Source organism: Oryctolagus cuniculus, chromosome 1, assembly GCF_051225735.1.
Source record: "Oryctolagus cuniculus isolate XC-2025 breed Fujian yellow rabbit chromosome 1, ASM5122573v1, whole genome shotgun sequence".
NCBI classification, from domain to species: Eukaryota; Metazoa; Chordata; class Mammalia; order Lagomorpha; family Leporidae; genus Oryctolagus; species Oryctolagus cuniculus.
This window is the reverse complement of record NC_142867.1, coordinates 104,508,048-104,530,781: the sequence shown is the minus strand read 5'-3', so window position 1 is coordinate 104,530,781 and position 22,734 is coordinate 104,508,048. Positions and strand designations below refer to the sequence as shown.

The window sequence follows — 22,734 nt, the reverse complement described above, 5'->3', positions numbered from 1 at the left end:
TTCTGTCCCGGTTGCCCCTCTTCCAGGCCAGCTTTCTGCTGTGGCCCGGGAGTACAGTGGAGGATGGCCCAAGTCCTTGGGCCCTGCACCCGCATGGGAGACCAGGAGAGGCACCTGGCTCCTGGCTTCAGATCAGCGCGGTGTGCTGGCCGCGGCGGCTGTTGAAGGAGGAACCAACGGTAAAGGAAGACCTTTCTCTCTGTCTCTCTCTCTCACTGTCCACTCTGCCTGTCAAAATAAATAAATAAATAAATCCATGCATACAGGGGTATTCAAAAATGTCGTGTTTATTGTGAAAAAACTATGCAAGCATTTCAACCTTTTTGGAACCAAAATAACCTTACCTTTTAATTCCGTTGTTCCGTGAACTTCTTGAAGTGCCCTTATATACTCTGCAATGGGGGTAGGGCCCTAATAGGGCCCTGAAAGCCACATCATGCCTTTGCCAGCCATTGTCCTGTTAGGCTGTTTTCCCCAGCAGGGACAGATGGAGGCCCTCTGGAAGGGGAGAGGAAGCAGAAGGAATGTCGGTGTCAGTTCCGGTGTCACCCTCATGGCGGGACCTCACCCAGCACACTGCAGTCGGCTACCAGAGGAGTTGGTTCCATTCCAGCTTCCTTCCACACTCCCACCATCAGCCTCATTGCGCCCTTCAGAGGTAGCTGCACTGCCCAAGCAGAGACCCTTCTTCAGAGGTCTCGGCCCCAGATCCACCATGCTGGAGCTTCTCCTTGGGCTCCTGAGGCATTAGCTCCAACCAGACAGCCCCTTCCCCACCCGTCTACCTCCTCACAATACGGGATCCTCCTCAGAGCTTCTGGACTTTGACAATTCCAACCTCCCTCCTTGTCCCCCAAGGTCTGGAATGGTAGCTGTAGCTGTCTAGTGCAGTTACTGTCTCTGTGCTGCCTCAATATTCCCTTGTTGCTCTTTCAGTCTCTCAACCCATTTAATCAATTCCCTATATCCAATTCTCCCTGTAGAAATGACTGGTATAGTTTCTACTTTGCCAGCTAGAGCTTGAATGACATAAAAATATATCCTTTGGTCAATTCTAAAACTCACCACTGTCAAGCATCAAGTCATTCTCCTTTTCACAGATTTCAACTGGGAACCAGTGCAAGAGGAAAAGACAAATTGATTCCAACCACCCCAAATCAGAGTTTGCTAGCTTTTGATCAGCTAGCAGGGAACTACTTATCCACATGTCTAAGAAAACACCACCAGATAGGAAAAAAAATCTAACTACCACAAAACTCCTGACATTTTGAGAAGCCTACACAATTTGAAATATACCCAGTTTTACATATTCCTTCCAGGAACACCTTCTTTGCTATCTTGCTCCTTACCCATATGCATCTATTTCCTCCACCATCCTCCACTTGCCAATCTTAGAATGAGGAAAATTTGTGAAGACTGGAGTTACAACCACCCAGAGGGTGTGTGCCTTCTGACTGAAATGAAATGAAATGCAGCATTTCTTTAAAAAGCCAATTATTTCCAACCTGTTCCATTAGAGTCAAACATGCTAAATGAGCATGTAGCATATTGACTTCTGTGCCCTGTGGCATCTGGGGCCATAAATGTCCCGCTTATCATAATACTCATCTCCATAGCTCTTGCAAATCAGGACCCTCCCCAGGAGAGCACGCATGGCCCACCCATAGCTCAGGATGCAAGGAGACAGGCTGCCGAGTGTAAGCGGAGCTGGTCTCCCCTGCCCTCCCCACTCCAGCATACACAGCTGGACCCGCAGCATGTGCTGGCCTGACCTTGAGCCAGGAGGCCCCTCCACCTGCATCTAAACAGATGGCGGACAGTCCCAGGCAGCCAGCCTGGTTCCCTGTGAGAAGGAAATCAGGCCGTCAGGGGATTGCCTCCAGGCTCATAGCGAGGGGAGCCCTGATGAGGCCCAGTGGGGAAATCTGAATGTGGGAGTCAGACTGTTTTAATCTTGGCTCTGTCGCTTTCTGGCCACAAGACTTTAAACAAGTTATTTAACCTTGCTGAGCCTCAGTTTCCCTCCATGGAGAAATGGAGCTGATGATGCTGACTTTAAATGGTTGTTGCAATGATTAAACAATACAATGTCTCCATAGCAACTTATACAGTATCCAACACCTGGGAAACACTTTAGAAATAGTAGGCATTGTTGTTATGTTTTGTTTTTTATAAATATGAACAATCTAGTGGATTTCAGATTGCTATGATATAAAAAATTTATTGTATTTATTTGAAAGATAGAGTTACAGAGAAAGGTAGAGCCAGAGAGAGAGAGAGAGGTCTTCCATTCCACTGGTTCACTCCCCAAATGAATGCAACAGCCACAGCTGAGCTGATCCAAAGCCAGGAGCCAGGAGTTTCTTCTGGGTCTCTCAAGTGGGTGCAGGGGCCTAAGGACTTGGGCTATCTTCTGTTGCTTTCCCAGGCCATAGCAGAGAGCTGGATCAGAAGTGGAGCACCTGGGACTCGAACCAGTATCCATAAGGGATGTTGGCACTGCAGGCTGGGGCTTTAACCTGCTGCGCCACAGCACCGGCCCCCATACTGTGCTTTCAATGGATCACTATCTCTGCTATGGGTATAATGTAGGCATAAAGGTAAAAAAGTAAATTTCGTGGCTTCTACAAAATGATCACTTCTGAAGCCCCTCTGGGAGATGCACTCCCTCCTGCCCTTCTCCTCATTCCCCGGTCTCCCCACCATTCTTGCCCACCCTCCTCTCCTTCCTGCACAGCACTGAGAAGGCAGGTGGGAGTGAGTTTCCTGCACGCTTCCTCTGGTGCTCTCTATACCCCACAAGTGCTGTCTGCTACCTGCTTCTGTTGGATCAATCTGTTGGCCTGCTCTTGCTGATCAGCCAAGGGCAGAGGCAGTGCTTGTCCCTCATCAGCAAGGAAAACTGCAGGCATCCAGCCGGGGTGTGTGCAGCACTCTCAGCTCACACCCTGAACTCGTACACAGGTGTGGCACTTGGGATTCACCAGGGGAGCCAGGCAATTACTTAGACACAGTGCTGTCTGATTGTTCCCTTCTCTGCAAGTGCAATCTCTCCTAATAACATCACCCCCACTGAATGCCTGCTAATTCTGTCGGAATGCATTTTAATTATCACTTCTTCTTATGTTGGTGAGCTGTTGCTGGAGTTTTTGATTTGTGATGGAAAATAGGGAAGCCATAAAGTATTTTGGTGACAGCTCCCTGATTAGGCAGCATTGCAGCAAAACAAGTTGTCACAATAAAACTGATTAATCAAGTTGTCAGAGTAAAACAAATTAATGCCACAAAAACCTTTGCTAGAAATTACCTCCGTATCTTGGGGCATTTGACTGATGGATTCCCTCTATTAGCAGAAACTTTCATCTCATGAGCAAGTCTTCCAACTCTGCACCTGGGATCTGAGTTGGGCTGGCAGCCCTATAGCAGGGGCGCAACTGAGAACCCAGAGACTATTGGAAGGAGACAGCTACTGACTTCATTTTAGGGATGTTTAACTGAATTTAGTTCCTGCCTAACTACTTGAGAGACTATGAGTACCTGAAATATAATTGAGGAGCTATAAAGTTTTAGTGCAAAATAAATTCAAAGACTATTACCTACAGGGGGCCTAAATTTAAGATGTTTAATCACAGTCTTCTGAGTGGAAAGTACATTCTGAAGTTTTTCTTACAGGTTTCGCTGTCTGAAGGAGAGACTTCGCACATACTGGAGATGACAATTCAAGTTTAGTAAAACATAGATGAGCTAGTGCTAGTGCACTGCCCCATTCCCTCATAACCAGAGGCACGGCCACTTCTCCTGGTATAAAATGATGTGCTGAGCCAAGTCTCTCAAGATTTTAAGCAGAAAGTGCTGACACAATGGGCCAGTTAGCTATGGGAGCTAAAGGCAGAAGAGGACCACAAAGTATTAGCAAGCCACACAGGGTCTTGATAAGCCACAGTTATAAGTAAGAAAAGGCTCTGAGGCAGAGAAAATGCAGAGTAGAGCAGGAAGAAGTCAGTAGGTATCAAGAAGAGAAAGAGAGAGTTGCCCAGGAAAGAGTTAGGAATTAACACTAATCACTATAGCAACTTCCATTCCAGAAGGATCTCATGTTCAATTCCAATTTGTAGTCTGGGAATAAAATGCCCTTCACAGGAGAAAGCCATAACAGGCCCAAGCGGGAACAGTCAGGGCAATGGAGAGAAGGGGTGAGAAAGGGTCTGGCAGAGTGACCAATGCTCAGATTATTTAACAAACAGGTGCCACTGTAAGTCATGCCAGAGTATGTTGCCTGCCTGTCACTCCTACACATAGGTCAACTGAGGCCAGTCCTTGGTTGCTGCACACAATGGTAGGCGTCTCAGATTACCTTAGCATCAACAAAAGGTCTAAAACAGAAAACATGGCCTCTCATACATCCCCACCAGGAGCTAATCACTGAAACTAAAATGAGTAAACATTAGTTGCAGCAAAAGCAGGGTTGGGTAGTGGGTCACAGCCTTCAAAGAGCATAAATCCTCTTCCTCTGATGCTCAAATACCACCCTCAGGAGACTTTGGCTGCATTGCTTATAAGGGAAGAGATGTACAGGTTGGAGGGGAGCAGCAATACAAAGTGAAGGGAAGTGGAGGTATTGTGCTGAAGGGTGGCCCCCAAATAATAGCCTTGAACCCTACCTTACTCTTTCAACTTCCTATACAATAAAGCATCAATACCTGCACAGATGCATACAAACACACACTTACGGCACAAAATTTTTTAAGATTATTTATTTGGTTATTTGGAAAGCAGAAAGAGAGAGTTTTCTATCCACTGTTCACCCTACAATCAGCCACTACGGCCAATTGCAGCCCTCCTGCGAATCCTGTCCACTACAGCCAGGGCTGGCCAGAGTGAAAAACCAGAAGCCTGAAAGTCCATCTGGGTCTCCCATGTGGGTGGCAGAGGCCCAATGACTTGGGCCATACTCCACTGCTTTCCCAGGTGCATAGGCATGGAGTTGGATCAGAAGTGGAGAAGCCAGGACCTGAACTGGTCCTCCAATGTTGGATTGCAGGAGGCAGCTTAGCTCACTGTGCCACAGAACTGGCCCCCTCAAAATTATTCTCAAATAAAATGTTACATATGAATATGTATGAGTTTAAAAATTGAATTACTGAATGCTTCAATCATTCTAAGCCCTGTCTTAATGAAAACAATAATGAAAGCTCAAGAGAATGAATGTGCTTCTCCTGCCTTCACATTGCTGTGCAATGCAACCCAAAGATCGCAGATTCCTGGAAGCAGATTCGGTAACTGGAAGGTATACGGGTAACTCAAATTTCATTTCAGCAAGTATGTCCCCTCCTTCAGGGAGGTCCTAGGGGCATGGAACACAGGACCAGGGTTTAGGGAAGTGTAAGATAACTCCAATCAGCACAGTTATTTGCAGTTCAAATCACTGTCATCAAGTTGCTTTGGTCCTCTTTGGTTCAACCTTAACACTTAGACACTGCTGTTATTGTCATCATCCTCACTCTGTAGTGAGGGAAACAGATCGAGCGAGATCAGAAGCCTTCCAGTGGAGAAGGGCCCCCTTGTTGCCAGTCAGAGTCTGCCAGGCCACGTGGGTGGGCACTTCTGAAAGCCCAAAGCCTCCAGCACAAAAGCCTTTCTCATACTACGATCAGAGACCCTCAGCCAAAGCTGCCGCTGGCAACAGGGGCACACCTGGCAGCTCCAGCAGCCTCTAACCCCATCCTGGGTAGGGGCCTCTGCCTGCCTAGACAGCCAGCATCACTCAATCATGCCCATCATTCTCATGCCTACCATATTCAGCTCTGACCAAAACACAGCCCCTGCTCACCTGTCCTCATCCCCACTCTGCTCTGTGCCCCTCGCACCTTTCCCCTTCCTTCCACTGCAGCCCTCCTGCGAATCCTGTCCATGTAGTCTTTATGTCACTGCCATGACCTTCCCCACCCTTCTTAAGGACCATCCCTCTACCTACGAGCCTCAGTGGACCTAATACGCCTTTCTCCTGGGAAGAGACTCCTCATACCCTCACCCAGCTAACAAGGAGAGGACAACTTTTTTCACTTCTTGCAGAGTTTTCTGAACACAACCAGCTGCTTTCCCATACTTCTTTGCCTTTGCTCATGCTGTTCTCTCCTCTTACAATGCTCTTCCTGTCATTCTTGCTCCCAAGTCCTATCCTCCTGACCAGTGCTAACTCATCTATCAAGAGTAATTCTCCTCCCTTCTCTGGGTGGTCATGTCTGACCACCTCCTCCTGCCTTAACTATCTCGGGTGAAGATTTCTTTCTTAGATGCACAAATTATTTCATTACAGCCACTCATTTACGTGTTTTCCTTTCTCCAATACCGGGAGCTTCTAGAGGGCAGGAATCATATCTTGCCCATCTCTGGATCCCCCAGCAGTGCCTGATCACTATTCATGGAATATAAAAGCAAGAATGAACGAGTGAACGAGATCCAAGATCCATGACCTTGCCACCTCTACAATCGAGGGCACCCAGTGACAACAGTCAACCAGCATATGGGATGCCAGAGAGAACTGGGAACCCTCCCTTACCTCCCTCTGCTGAGCAGTGCCAAAGGATTCAATCCCCAGGCAGCGCTGGGGGTGCTGACCACTCTTGATTTCTTATGTCACTGTCATATTTCCTGTGAATCAGGGATGAATTACAGAATCACCAGATATTTTTTAAAAAGGAAAGTAAGAGATAATTCATTCCAATTCCTCATTTTCAAGATGAAAACTAGCTGGCACCACGGCTCACTAGGCTAATCCTCCGCCTTGCAGTGCCGGCACACCGGGTTCTAGTCCCGGTCGGGGCGCCGGATTCTGTCCCGGTTGCCCCTCTTCCAGGCCAGCTCTCTGCTGTGGCCCAGGAGTGCAGTGGAGGATGGCCCAAGTCTTTGGGCCCTGCACCCCATGGGAGACCAGGAGAAGTACCTGGCTCCTGCCATTGGATCGGCGCGGTGCGCTGGCCGCAGCGCACCAGCCGCAGCGGCCATTGGAGGGTGAACCAATGGCAAAGGAAGACCTTTCTCTCTGTTTCTCTCTCTCACTGTCCACTCTGCCTGTAAAAAAAAAAAAAAAAAAAAAAAAAAAAAAAAAAAAAAAAAGATGTAAACTAGAGGCATAGAGAAATGAAGGAACTTGTCCCAGATCACTCAGCAATTTAGAGGCTGAGGCCAGACTCTAAAACCCAGTGGCCTGCCTCCTGGTCCATTGCTCCTTCCTCTGCAGCTACGGCCCTTCATGATGTTGAAGGCAGGAGGTTATTATCCTGGACTTCATGAAAGCCACAGGACCCGAAATTCTGCCACTTTTTCCCAGTCCCAGCTCCGGATTCAGATGGACCCAGGGTTACACTCCATCAGTAGCACCTGCTAGTCTAGTGGATTGGAATAGGTGAATTAACCTCTCTTAGACTCAGCTTCCTCACCTATATATTAGGGATTTCACACCCTTCTCTCAGTGTTAATGTGCAAATAGATAGTAAGGACGTGGCATGCATTACATACCTAATAAATAATTATCTTAAATTGCTTCTGAGTCATGAAAACAGTCACGTTGAACAGTTGTTTGCTTGCAAAGGCAGTGTTAAAGTCCACCCTATAGGCTTTCTGCTGAGAGACAGAAACTCCCCAGCTCCAAGTCTCTGCTGCACAGGGTCTTCCATTTTTTGCCTCGGAAATACTGCTTCTTTACCATGACAGGCATTTCATTTACATAAGCTCTTTAACAAACTCTCTAAATAGGTCTCCAAAATAATTTTCACAGTCCAAGCAATACAAATTGACTGCATACAGCGTGGAAGACAGACTTTCGGTTACCTCTGTAGCTTTTTACTATTTTCATTTTGTAGCCTAAATCAATGCCCTGCTATTTATAAATTGGTCCTATTCTTTTGCTACCACCTAGTTTACTTTCCTTCTTTCTTCCACTTCTTATTAATTTAGTCTGCCTTTTCTGTCAAATATTTACATGTTCACAGTTTAAAAGGGAAATATTCTGTAAGACTTATTATTAAAACACCAGCCTGCTTCCTATCACTACCGCAATCTCCACTCCATTTTCCACTCCGCAGACATAACTACTTTCAACCCTCTTACCTAATTTTCTTTTGAATTTACTTCTGTGTCACTAAATGGCATGCTTGTATTGCTAGTAAAAATATTTTTAGACTCTACTGGCTCATCTGGATGAAGATTCAATTCTTCCTCCTCTTCCTCCTGGTCCCATCACATACCTGCAGGCTTTCCCATCCTTTGTGCCCTTACTCACAAGAGACAGAAGGTAAATCTGGTTATGTTGATATTTAGTTAGATATTTATGCAAATGATCCTCACAACCAAGCCACTTACATACCTTGGTTGCTGTTCCATTCCTGCACATCACTTTATTTTCCCTGTATTCAATAATAGTCTTGTTGTCTTCTAGGTACTTATCATCAGTTCAACTCCAAACACTTCCCAATTGTGTAAGGCTCCCCCTCAAGGCCTTCAAACACAGTAGGTACGTCATCAGGGTCATGTTCTTGAAGAAATATCTCCAGAACCTTCTGGCCCGTACCAGTCTGTACTGCTTGCTCTCCAGGCTAATTACACAGCTGTCATTTGGGAACCTCTTTCTCTAATATGTATTTTCTCCACTCCTGCCTTGTGTTGGCATCTACTGCTTAGACCCTGTGCCTTCCTTTCTCTTGGTTTACCATCTCATCTTGCTATACTACAGCATTTAGTAGCTTCATAGGAAGAGATAGGCACAAGCCCTACGTTGTGGTAGAGTGGGTTAATCTGCCACCTGCAACTCTAGCATATCGTATGTGTATCAGTTCAAGTTCTGGCTGCTCCATTTCTTTTTTTTTTTTTTTTTAGAAAACTTTTACTTAATAAATATAAATTCAAAAGTACAACTTTTGGATTATAGCAGTTTTCCCCCCATAACCACCCTCCTACCCACAAGCCATCCCACCTCCTACTCCCTCTCCCATCCCATTCTTCATTAAGATTCATTTTTAATTATCTTTATATACAGAAGATCAACTTAGTATACACTAAGTAAAGATTTCAACAGATTGCACCCACACAGACACACAAAGTATAGAGTACTGTTTGAATGCTAGTTTTACCATAAATTCTCATCGTACAATACATTAAGGATAGAGATCCTACATGGGGAGTAAGTGCACAGTGACTCCTGGTGTTGATTTAACAATTGACACTCTTGTTTATGGCATCAGTAATCACCTGAGGCTCTTGTCATGAGCTGCCAAGGCTATGGAAGCCTCTTGAGTTCACAAACTCTGACATCATTTAGACAAGGCCATAATCAAAGTGTAAGTTCTCTCCTCCCTTCAGAGAAAGGTACCTCCTCCTTTGATGGCCCATTCTTTCTGCTGGGATCTCACTCACAGAGATCCGTCATTTAGCTCATTCTCTGCCACAATGTCTTAGCTTTCCATGCCTGAGAAACTTTCATGGGCTTTTTACTGGCTGCTCTATTTCCAATCAGCTAGCTCCCTGCTACCGTGCCTGGGAAAGCAGTGGAGAATGGCCCAAGTGCTTGGGCCCCTGGCAGCCACATGGGAATTTGGGATGAAGCTCCTAGGTTTGGCCTTGCCCAGCTTCAGCCATTGCAGCCATTTGGGGAGTGAACCAACCAATGGAAGATCTCCCTCCCTCCTTCTCTTGCTGTAACTCTTCCTTTCAAGAAAATAAAACCTCTTTTTTTTTTTTTTTTTTTTAGAAAAAAAGGTATGCATCACAAACAAGTTTCAAATACATAAATTTCTAGAAAGTCTGTATCCTAGGGGCCAGCACTGTGGCACAGCAGGTTAAAGCCCCAGCCTGCAGCACTGGCATCCCATATGGGCACCGGTTTGAGTCCTGGCTGCTCCTCTTCCGATCCAGCTCTCTGTTATAGCCTGGGAAGGCAGTAGAAGATGGCCCAACTTCTTGGGCTCTTGAACTCGCATGGGAGACCTGGAAGAAGCTCCTGGCTCCTGGCTTCAGATCAGCTCAGCTCTGACCGTTGCAGTCTTTTGGGGAGTGAACCAGGGGATGGAAGACCTCTTTCTCTCTCTCTCTCTAGCTCTACCTTTCTCTGTAACTTTGCCTTTCAAATAAATAAAATAATTCTTAAAGAAAGTCTGTAACCCACCCTCATATTTAATTGGTTGTTTGAATACAGAATTCTTGGTTGGAAATTGTTTTCCCCTCATGTTTTGAAAGTGTTACTCCTTTGTCTTTTTGCGTCCATGTGCTTGTCCTGTGTTATGAAATTTTAACATAATGTGCCTTAGTGTTGCCCTATTTTCTTTCTTTCTTTCTTTTTTTTTTTTTTTTTTTTTGACAGGCAGAGTGGACAGTGAGAGAGAGACAGAAAGGTCTTCCTTTTGCCGTTGGTCCACCCTCCAATAGCCGCCGTGGCTGGCACGCTGCGGCTGGCGCACCCGCTGATCCGAAGGCAGGAGCCAGGTGCTTTTTCTGGTCTCCCATGGGGTGCAGGGCCCAAGCACTTGGGCCATCCTCCACTGCACTCCTGGGCCACAGCAGAGAGCTGGTCTGGAAGAGGGGCAACCAGGACAGAATCCGGCGCCCCGACTGGGACTAGACCGCGGTGTGCCGGCGCCACAAGGCAGAGGATTAGCCTAGTGAGCCGTGGTGCCGGCCCATGTTGCCCTATTTTCCTCCATTGTTTTGATTCTAAAAATCGATGTATTCCTTGTGAGGAGTTTTACTGGGTAATTTTTTGATGATTATTTTTTCCCTCTGATTTATCTATTCTTTGCTTTCAGAGTTTCTTACTCGATCATTGGAACTCCTGGAGGTCTTTTGCTTTTCTATCCTATTTTCCATCTTTGTCTTTTGCTGTACTCCAGGAGTGTTTAACCTAACTCTGTTGTCATTCACTCATTCATTTATTTAACAAGTTTTTGAGTCCCAACTGTGCACCAGGTCAGGTTCAAGCTGATGGAAAGGCTGCTGTGAAAAAAACTAAATCCTTGTCATCACTGTGCAGTCTTTGGATGCTACAACTGAGTATTTTGTTTCTGCTGCCAAATTGTAAATATCCAAGAACTGTTTGCAATCTCCGAGTCTTCCTTCTTCATTAAATCCTAGTCTGTGCCCTTGGCTGCACTGTCTTAGATCTTTGAGCATTTTAATCCATTTCTTTGAAGTTTTCTTCTTGTAACAGTTTGCATTTCCTCCAAGGTGCCTTTGTTTATCTGTTTGTTTTTGGCTTATATTTTTCTTTTATTTATTTACTTGAGAGACAAAGAGAAACAGACAGATAGCGAGAATTCCCATCTGATTCACTCCCCAGATACCTGGTCAGCTGTGAGTGGGTCAGGACAAAACAGGAACCAGAAACTCAATCCAGGTCTCTCACATGGGTGGAAATCTCCTGAGCTAAGTCACCCAGATCATTAAGCACAGTTCCTACTTTCCACATTGCTGTAGGCAATAATGTTAAGTTTCTATTGCTACCTAACAGAGATCCCTCCCCCTCTAGTTTCCAAGATATGCTTCTTACTTCTTTTGACTGCTCAATGTCATTGAAGTCCAAATTTCTACCAACAGCCTGTCCAACTTCATTTAGGTGTTCTCTAGAACATACATCATAAATCTTCCCAGGCTTCATTCATGGGCCATTATAAAGCCACTCCCCAATTTTAAATATTTTATAGCATCAACCCACAGGTGGTGTCATATTAGGGATATATTACTATATAAAAAGTTATCCCAAACTTATCTGTGTAAAACATTAAACAGGGACTGGCACTGTGGTATAGAGTAAAGCTGCCACCTACAGTGCCCCCATCCCATGTGGGCGCCGGTTCGAGTCCCAGCTGCTCCTCTTCTGATCCAGCTCTCTGCTATGACCTGGAAAAGCAGAAGGTGGCCCAAGTCCTTGGGCCCCTGTACCCACATGGGAGACCAAGAAGAAGATCCTGGCTCCTGGCTTCAGATCTACGCGGCTCCGGCTGTTGCGGCCAACTGGGGCATGAACCAGCGGATGGAAGACCTATCTCTGCCTCTCCTTCTCTTTCTGTGTAACTGACTTTCAAATAAATAAATAAATATTTTTAAAAACACATTAAGCAGTGATTATTCTACCATTCCTATGGGGCGAGAACCCAGATGTGACTTAGTAGGGTCCCTCTGCCCTAAGATCTCTCCCAAGGTTGCAACCAAGGGGCCAGCTGAGGCTTGTTCTCAGCTGAAAACTGGGCTAGGGGAGGATCCACTTCCAAGCTCTCTTAAGTGACTGTTGGTGGAATTCAACATTTCATGGGCTATAGAATTGAAATCCTCAATTCTTTGTTGCTGGCTGGGAACATCTTTTGATTCTCTGCCATGTGGACTTCTCCACTGGGCAGCACACAATATGGCATTTGGCTTCTCCCAGGGCTAGTGAATGAGAGCCTGAAATGGGGAGTCCCAAAACAGAACTGCAGTATTTTTATAACCTAATCTCATAGGTGTGATGCCACCACTTTTGTTACGTTCCATCAGTTTGTCATGAAACACAAAGTACAGTCTTCACTTAAAGGGAGGAGACGACACACGAGCATAAAGGTCAGGAGGCAGGGATTTGGGGGAACTTACCTGGAAGCTGTCAGCCACAAGACTACACTACAATATACTGTGACATAATACGATACAATAGAATAACAGATACAATAAGACAACATGTGTCCGGCGCCGCGGCTCACTAGGCTAATCCTCTGCCTTGTGGCGCCGGCACACCGGGTTCTAGTCCCAGTCGGGGTGCCGGATTCTGTCCCAGTTGCCCCTCTTCCAGTCCAGCTCTCTGCTGTGGCCAGGGAGTGCAGTGGAGGATGGCCCAAGTGCTTGGGTCCTGCACCCCATGGGAGACCAGGAGAAGCACCTGGCTCCTGCCATCGGATCAGCGCGGTGCGCCGGCCACAGCACGCCAGCCACGGCGGCCATTGGAGGGTGAACCAACGGCAAAGGAAGACCTTTCTCTCTGTCTCTCTCTCTCTCTCACTGTCCACTCTGCCTGTCAAAAAAAAAAAAAAAAAAAAAAAGACAACATGAGCCCAAACATTGAGAAGTCAAAGCAACAGAAACACAGATTAGAGAGCAAAGGCCTATTCTTCAGATGAGTTCTTGCCAGGCTCACATTTTAGCATTGCAGTATTCATCATCACACTGGACTCCTTTGTTGCTTGATTATGCAAACTTTCCTAGGCCTTTAAAATCTAATTATGGTTTTTAGGCAATCGCTTGCATGATATTAAATTTGTTTAAGTCAAGTATTGTGTAACTAGGGGAACTACTGTAATTTAGAGGAGAGAAACATATACTGAGAAATGTAATCACAACATCCATAAAATCTGTGGCATTAGAAGAAACCTCAATTTCCTGGCATGACACTGACAGCGCCTGCTGTGGCTCTTCCAGCTTTGCTGCTTATCTTTCTGTGCTATCTGTTTGTAAGATTCATCACTGATTCTCAGCTAAGCCATTCATTTGCCAACCACAAAGCACTAATTGAGTACCTGCTGTATGAGAGGCCCTGTGCTCCACACACTGCACCCCACCCCTCAAGAGAATAAGTCATGATCCCTGTCCTGTGGAGCAGGCAGTCTGATGGGGAAGTACACAGGTGAAAACATCCTTACAAAACCCTTAAGTTGGCTCTCAGTAATTCTCTAGAATTCACAGGTGCATAAAGCTGGGGACAGGTAGTGGAGGTGGCAAGATTCAGCAGACCCCAAACAAGGGACTATGCAAATGTCATTTTGTTTCTTGTTTCAAAATTCTGTCCAAATTTAAGGAAATAGAAAAGGAAGCTTGTCTTTTAACAAGTCCCACGAAGATTTTGTCTACCTGAGTGTATAGGCCACAGGTGAAAAGGTTAAAGGCCATAGGTGGAAGGTTAAAGGAGATATTTCAAGGAGCACTTCCAAGCCCAGGTCTATAAAAAAATTGAAATGTGCTGCATTAAACCACTCTTCTATTCATTCTCTTTTTCTGTCCCAGCCAGGCTGGGCTTCCGTCACTTTCTCCCGTAAGCTTTGCTCCGTTTGCTCCATGCTTGGAGCCTTGAATGTGCTGGGTCCTCTACTATGGCACTCCCTCCACCCAATCATCCCTGCTCTTACTGATCCGCGCCCCCTCTTCAGCTCAGCTTGAATGTTAGTTCCTCTGAGAAACTTCTCATGACCACTACCACACCCACACCAAAGGAGTCCCCACTGCATGCTCGCATTAGCATCAAAGCTCTCGGGATCTAACACTCTTTATACTTACTCAGTGTCTGTCTGTCTCGACTGCTGGATTTGAAAACTCCCTGAGGACAAAGGCATTGGTTGTCTTGCTCGTCATCAAATTCCCAGACTCAAGCAAAGTCCATGGCCTGCGGGAGGGTAGAGTTGAAGGTATGAATAAATGAATGAATAAGAGTGTTCTCTGTTTCCAGAAGTAGTTACAGTATCATTTGATGGAGATGTTATGGTGAAGATTCTGGATCCCAACAAAAGTTGGGACTTCAGGATGCAGCACCTGAATTTTTAGCTCTGTTCCAATCCTACAATTTTAGAATACAGCAGAGAATAAGGTCATAGTAATGCTGTCCTTCACCTACAATGGAAACAGTCTACTATTTGAAGCATATAATAAAGTCCAATAATTTTACCAGTTAAGTTGCAAATCAACCCCATGGGTAAGATAAATACAAAGAAGATAACTGCTTGCTTTCTTTACTGGTACCCTTCAAAGGTAAAGAAGGCAACTGATTGAGTGAAGATTCATAAAGAACCCACATCCAGAGCTGAAGTCTTACTTTTCTAAGGTCTGCTCACCTGCTGCCTCATTGATAGGATAGTTTTGTTCTTAATATTATTTAGCTCATAGTCAACCGTGAGCATATGATGACATCCATGAAACTTCCCTCAGAAAATACACACGGGGCAGGTGTTGTGGCATGGTGAGTAAAGCCAGCATCCCATATGGGCACTAGTTCTAGTCCCAGCTACTCCACTTCCAATCCAGCTCCCTGCTAATGCATGGGAAAGCAGCAGAGGATGGCCCAAGTCCTTGGGCCTCTACACCCTCGTGGGAAACCCAAAAGAAGCTCCTGGCTCCTGGCTTTGGTCTGGCCCAGCACTGGCCACTGTGGCCATTTGCAGAGTGAACCAGCACATGGAAGATTTCTCTGTCTCTCCCCTCCTCTCTCTGTGCTCTGCCTTTCAAATAATTTTTAAAATTAAAAATTAAAAATACACATAAACAGGACAGGCAATTAGCTCAGTAGTTAACATGTTGCTTAAAATATCCACTCCATGTCAGAGTGTCTGAATTTGAATCCTGGCTTCAGCTCCTAAATCCAGTTCCTGCTGATGCACACCCTGGTGGGCAGCAGGTAATGGCTCAAGTACTTGAGTCGCTACAACCTACATGAGAGATCAAACTGAATTCCTGACTCCCCCAGACATTGCAGGCATTAGGGAAGTAACCAGAAATGGGAAAGCACTCTCTCTCTCTCTCTCTCTCTCTCTCTCTCTGTCAAATAAAAAAACATTAGTGTACGTAGACATGTTTATTAAGAAACTTACTTATTGTTTCAGAGTTTCCTTCATCTCTGTAGGGTTCATGACCAGATTTGAAGTTGAGAAGTTCTGGCCAGGCATGAAGTAGTAACCAAGATTCACAAACAGCTAAGTGGGAGAGGTGTTCCTAAGGACTCAGGTAATAAAATGCATAGTTTCCCTTCCCTTCCAAAATCCTTATTGAGTGATTTGAGTCTCCCAGGTGAGTGGCAGAAATCCAACTACTTGAGCCATCACCTGCTATTTCCCCAGGTGCACATCAGCAGTAAGCTGGATTTAGGAGATGGAGGCAGGACTCAAACTCAGGCACTCTGATATGGAACACACATGTCTATTTTTAAAGATTTATTTATTTATTTGAAAGAGTTACAGAGAGGAGAAGCTGAGAGAGAGAGAGAAAGTGAGAGAGAGAGAGAGAGAGAGAGAGAGAGAGAGAGAGGTCTTCCATCCACTGGTTCACTCCCCAGTTGGCCGCAATGGTGAAGCTGCACCGATCTGAAGCCAGGAGCCAGGAGCTTCTTCCGGGTCTCCCATGCGGGGGCGGGGGCCCAAAGACTTGGGCCATCTTCTACTGCTTTCCCAGGCCATAGCAGAGAGCTGGATCAGAAGTGGAGCAGCCAGGACTTGAACCGGCGCCCATATGGGATGCTGGCACTGCAGGCAGTGGTTTTACCCCTATGCCACAGTGCCAGCCCCAGAACACATGTATCTTAACCAGCATCTTAAATGGCAATGACAAAAGCAGATCTGATAATGACCAGCTGCACCCAGCCACTTATATAGACAAGTGGAAAGACAACATGATGGAAATACCAGAGAGAGGTCTTATAAATTCCTTGAGCTCAGAGTCTGTGTCTGCTGTTACTGCAGAATCCCAAGGGAAAAACAGACAGGTGGGCATTGGGCTTAGTGGCTACGATGCCCATACCCCACATAGTGGTGCCTGGGTTTGATGCCCATATCTGCTCCCCACTCCAGCTTCCGGCTGATGCAGATCGTGGGAAGCAGTGGTAATTAGGTTCCTGCCACCCACATGGGGCACCTAGATTGTGCTTCCAGCTCCAGACTTCAGCCCCAGCCCAGCTGTAGCTGTCCAGCTGTTATAGGTATTTGGGTAATGAACCAGTAGATGAGAGATCTCTGTGTATGTCTCCTCTCTCTCTCAGCTTCTCAAATAAATAAAAATGTAAGATTAAATCAGACAATGAAAGGGAAAGACTCATGGAACTCTTAAAAAGGAGAGACACAGGTGAAAAGAAACAGATGGGACTACAACAAGAACCAGAAACAGGTAGCAATGGGGAGATAGAGAACAAGAGATAGAAGAAGTAGGACCCAAGGGAGAAGTTTCGTCACCTCAGCCATGGCCTCCCCACAATTAGCTACAAGGCTGCCATGAGCACGCTAAGCTGGCCAACTGTGAAGCTGTTTAACTTGTTAGGATTTAATCAATAAGAACCAGTGTAACATTCGTGCTTCATGTTCCTCTTATTTACACAAAAGACAAACTGAAGAAAAACTCTATTTCTCCAGCCAAAAACATTTCCTCCAGGGAGCCAAGCTCCTTCAAAGTCAACAACAAAATGGTGAGGGGGAAAAAAAAAATTAAGCACTTCGGCAAGGCTATATTTAGATCCAGCCCAAAGATGGTTTCTGAGCTTTCTACTTCTTTCCAGCTGGTTCCAATCTCAGAAAATCTCCTCAATTAAATTGCCACCAATTTGCAGTCTCCTGTGGAGGCCTCTGGTCCCTTTCAAGCGAGAGGCGGGAAGAGTGGCTAGGAAGAGGAGAGCGGCAGCTCAGGGAGCCAAGTTCAATTCCTACTTCATCCGTCCTGAGCAGCCATGCCCCGGCCACATCCACAGGGGCCCTGATGCTGCCTCCAACCCTTGGCAGGCCAGGGAGACAGGAAATGCAGCCTCGTCAACAGTCCCTAGCTTTGAATCCTGGCCCTGATTCTCACGGCCTACGTGACTTAGCTGGTGACTTGGCCTCTCACGCCCTAGCTTGCTTTTCTGTAAAAATGGGGGTAATGACACTCACCCTATGGGGTTCTTGTCTTGGAAGGTATTGTCTTAGCCTTACACCTGTCACAGCAAATAGCTGCAGGTGTAATGAAAACATTCCCACCCCAGCGCCCACAAAAGCTGACATGGTGCTGTTTGTGAGCACTGACACCATGTGCTGAAAAGATCTGACAAAGCCTATTTCACCACCACACAGAAAAAAAACAGGTCTGCGTCACCTCTGGGTGTTCCATAAGCATCTGGCAGAGGAAGACAGTGGGCAGCAGTCACAGCTTTACCTATCAGTATGGGCTCAGTCAAGGTCTGCATCGCCCACCCAGGCTCCTGGAAACTTCTCCAGAACATGACAGTCCTTGTGGCTCGATCTCTCCTTAATCTGTCTATTCAACCCGGTGCTCTTTAAAATCAAATCAGTCACTCAGAGGGAGGAGCCCAGGCCCCGCTTGGAGTGGGTGCACTTGGCAAAGACTTCGGCAGGCCGAAGGAGGAGGCATTAACATTCGCAAGGGCAACGAGTCTCAAGCCAGTAGCCCGGGCGTCCGCCTCATCTGCATGGGCGATAACACACCGTGTGTTGTCTGCAAGGCCGAAACAGCCCCGGGAGCCACTCAGCCGTCTCCAGGAAATGGCTAAATGGCAGGTCAAATTGCCCATAACTTTGACGAGGAGGATGGCTGGATGATTCCAGGACCTCTCTGGGGAGAAATGAAACTCAGAATTTCAAGTGTCAAGAAAAGGAATCATAAAAAAAAAAAAAATACCCAATGTGGAATTACATCCTGCCATAAACTGGGGAAGGACTCGGGATGCAGAGACACCCTTGTGTGAGCAGCGCACATTTGTCAGGAAACAGCCTCGCCCAGCTGGACCAGGCCGTTTGCCTTCAGAAGAGGCCTGGCAGGGCCAAACCATCCAGACATCTGCAATTATAGCAAATCAATTTGTTTTTAAATTATAAGGCTGCCGGGAAGAGTCGACTCCCTGCTGGAAATACGCTCCGTGGTGCTCCGTGGCAGCCGTTATGAGATGATGTGGTGAGACCACCAATCTGTCCAGATTGGGAGGGCATAGGATTTATGAGGCTGGGTGTGCAGCCAACACCAAGCAGCAGGGGAGGGCAGGCAAGCTCTGAGCTGGCCCCTCTCCCACTCCAATAAGGCTCTTGATCCGCAAATGTCTGGCATGGCCACAACCCAGCACATGCACAAGTTACCAGAGTGCCCGCCTTAGAGGACCTTGGCATTCACTTACGTGAACTACAGCCACAGGAGAGGTGTTGCTTGTCACTCGGTCACATGTGCTCAGACCAGGTGAAGAGATCACTGCAAGAGGTTGGAATAATTCTAGTCTCTCAGGGTCAGAGCAGCACCTCCTGCGTGGAATCACCCTTCCTCTGCTTGCACGTGGCAAAAGCATTGGCAGGTGAGACAGACAGGCATTGCCCCATCACCCGGAGGGCCCTGTGGTTATCTTCATAGAACTGCATATGGCCTCTAGCCCAGTGGACAGGTTGGCTTGTCTTCACTGAAGGGCTGCAGGAAGTGCCCCGATGCGCTCAGAGGCAGGAGAAGGGACTTTCTCACTGTCCACCTTGCCTTTGTGCCTCAAGGTGGAGGTGAAGGCAAGGCCTCACCCTCTGAGGTCCACTTAGCCAGACTTCACTCCCCAGCCCTCTCCTCCATAAGGCCCTGTCACCCAGTGTCCCTCCTCCCCTCTCCAGACCCTCCACCTCTTCCAAACGCAGGTGAACCCTGGTCTAGAATCCTTTCTTGTGGGACCTCTTTCTTCTGGGCTCTCAGCGGGATGTCACAGGCCTCTGCTCACTATTGGACGGAAGGGGAGCCTTCATTGTCTACTGGATAGAGGGGGTGATGTGGGTACTTCAAATGCACTTAGGTCTCTCTCCTCCAGCTGGCTACACCAGCTTCCTCCATCTTTGCTGAGGTGCAAACCAGCTCACTTCTGCAAGAATTCATTTCCCTTCAAACACCATGTATTATCTTAGCTACATGACTTTGATTCTCTTCCTTGTGAAGCAATAATTCTGATCTTTTTAGATATCATTTGTCTCCTTTTGGGTCAATAAGGGGTCCCCAGTGCTTCTGCCTGAGCTATCTCGGACAATGGAAACTTGGTTCTAGTTTTCTCCTCTTCCCAGGAATGGAATTGAAATAGAAATATTTCAGCTCATTCTGCTGCACACACAAGCCAAGATACCCTCAGCATTCCTACCTCAACCCACAAGCCCAGCTCACAATGCCCCTGATGTGAGTCCTGCTGCTCCACTGCCAGCCAGTGGGCAATGGCAATCACCAGGGAGGGTCCCAGAAAAGAGCTTCACAAAGATAGCGAGAGGCTAAGCAGGCACGGTGCTCCCAGGCACTCAGGACCCACTGTGATGCCAGGGCGCATAAAGTTGAGGCCTTAAAGACCCCAGTGATCGCGAGGCAGGCTTGAGTATCAACATGGGAACTTCCAGGCCTCAGGGCCTCCCAGTCCTTCCCAACCAGCTTCTGCACCTTAGTCCTAGGTTTAAGGGTTTTTTTTTTTTTTTTAAAGATTTACTGATTTATTGAAAGCGAGAGATACAGAAAGAGAAAGAGATCTTTTTCATCTGCTAGTTCACTCCCCCAGATGGCCACCAACAGCCAGCACTGGGCCAGGCCAAAGCAAAGGGTTCATCCAGGTATCCCACATGGGTGGCAGGGGCCCAAACACTTGGGTCATCTTCTGCTGCTTTTCCCAGGCCATTAGCAGGGAGCTGGATTAGAAGTGGAGCAGCTGGGACATGAACCGGCACCCACACGGGATGCCGGCATTGCCAGCAGTGGCTTTACCCATTGCACCACAATGCTAGCCCCTGGGTTTACGTTTTGAGATACTGAGGGGTCCCAAGCTGTCTTCCTGATCATTTCCCCACTCTGGGGAACGTGGATGGCCATGAACCTTTCCTTCTGTACGACAGCATCTTCATCAGTTACCATATTCCTGTGGCTGGCATCCTCGGGGAAAATTTTCCTACTACTCCACATGTTCTTTAAAAAAAAAAAAAAAAGATTTATTTTATTTATTTGAAAGACAGAGTTACAGAGAGAGGTAGAGGCAGAGAGGTCTTCCATCCCGCTGGTTCACTCCCCAGATGGCCACAACGGCCGGAGCTATACCGATCCAAAGCCAGGAGCTTCTTCTGGGTCTCCTACGTCGGTGCTGGGGCCCAAGCACTTGGGCCATCTTGTACTGCTTTCCCAGGCCACAGCAGAGAGCTGGATCAGAAGAGGAGCAGCCGGGACTAGAACCGGTGCCCATATGGGATGCCGGCACTTCAGGCCAGGGCGTTAACCCGCTGCACCACAGCACCGGACCCTCCACATGTTCTTAAGGCCCGTTTTCTCTCTTTGGTTCTTGATTAAGCTTCTAAAAATAACACTGTCCCCTTTCTTCCCTCCTCACTCCCCTGGGTCTCTGCTCCCACTGTCCAACCTCACTGCCAGAATCTTCAATGACAGCCGTGGCGTGACCTCCAGGTGCTCCTCCAGGTGCTCTGCCTGCTCTTTTATCTTAAGGGGACTACACGATTCCCATCCAATCCAGGGCACCTTTGAGAGTGAAAATGGGCAGAATAATTCACCCCGGGGGCACACCAGAGGTCACCCTCGCCATCCGTCTCCCTCACAGACTTCTCTCCTTCTTATCCTTAAAACCCAGGGTCTCTCCCCAGGCTCTGTCCTTAGCGCCTCCCCTTTCCATTCCACACACTTCTCTCAGCTGACCTTGCCCAGCACTGGACATCAGTTGTCATCTAGATTCTAATGATTTTCAAATCTGTATTTCCAACTGAAATAGCCAGTCTCAAAGATGGCTCCAATGGTCCTCGAGGTCTGCATTGTGTGTGGCCTCCACCAACATATCAAGGTCAGTCTGTGCGGCAAGCAGCCTATGGGGGAAGGGACGGTTTAGGATTCTGAGACCGAGTCAACCGGAGACCTTGCTGTTTCTGCCCTGCTCCCCTAAATCACACACTCTGGGGGAAGCCAGGCGCTACCGCAAGAAGACACTCAATCAGCCCCTGAGGACAGGCCCACAGGATGAGAATTTCATGCCACGTGCCACTGGCACCAGCTTGACGGCCATGTGAGTGCGCCCTGTTGGAAGCAGATCCTCCAGCCTCGTCAAACCATCAGGTGACCATCTCCCTGACCAGTGTTTTGTCTGCAGACTCACGAGGGGTCCCCAACCTAACGCACCCCTTCCCATCATACTCAGAGAAACCGAAATTATAAAGGTTTATTGTTGTTTTAAGTCACTACACTTTGAAGGTAATTTGTCATAAAGCAAAAGATAACTAAATAAATAACTCCCTTTTTTTCCCTAGCTTTCTAACCAGATGCCTAAATTCCACAACTTCGTACTAGAATCTCCCAAAGGTAAGTCGAATCCGGTACTTCTGAACAAAACACATTTCACCTCCACTAACCTTCCCAAATGTGCCCCTTCACTGGCTCCCCTTGGAGCTAAATGGTAGCAGCACCCTCTCTGCGACTCAAGCCAGAAACCCAAACATCATCCTCACCATTTCCTCTCTCATATCCTGCCCACCATCACACCATCAGAGCCTCACAATTGATTTTTTCCTCCTAAATAAATATCTCTTAAATCCATCTACCTCCTTCCATCTACTGCAATTCAGGCCACTGTCATCTCTCTTCTAAGTTACTAAAAACAGCCTTGTTAGCTGCTCTCCTTGCCTCTGATTTTACCTCCCTCCTACAACAATTCTCTTCTTATAAGAAAATAAATCCACTGTCACCTCCGCCCTACTTGAACTCCCCCTTCCTGCAGTGATATTACAATGCATTTAGAACAAAGCTCACACCCCTACCGTAGCTCATAAGACCACCACCCTATGTCCTCTGCCCAACCCCAGCCTCCCATGTCACCATTCCCATCTAAGTCTGCTCTGCTCCCTCGTGCCTACTGGACCACACACATTCTGTCCCTCTGTGGGGTCAGTACCTTTTCCCTCCAGATCCATAGCTGTTACCTGACTGTTACCATCCTTCAGGTTTCAGCCCACAGTCACTTCCTCCAGGAAGCCTTCCTTGAACAATGCAGACCACCTTAGGTAT

General features: G+C 47.1%; 1 long non-coding RNA gene across 1 annotated transcript in view; it reads right to left on the bottom strand.

The window, feature by feature from the left end:
* Nucleotides 1-344: 344 nt before the first annotated feature.
* Nucleotides 345-22,734, bottom strand: part of LOC127491737 (uncharacterized) — a 55,653-nt gene continuing 33,263 nt past the window's right edge. The window contains exons 2-3 of the long non-coding RNA XR_007920630.3: nucleotides 14,284-14,389; nucleotides 345-498 (exon numbers count right to left, since the gene is read on the bottom strand). This is a non-coding gene — a long non-coding RNA (uncharacterized LOC127491737). The remainder of the gene's footprint in view (nucleotides 499-14,283; nucleotides 14,390-22,734) is intronic.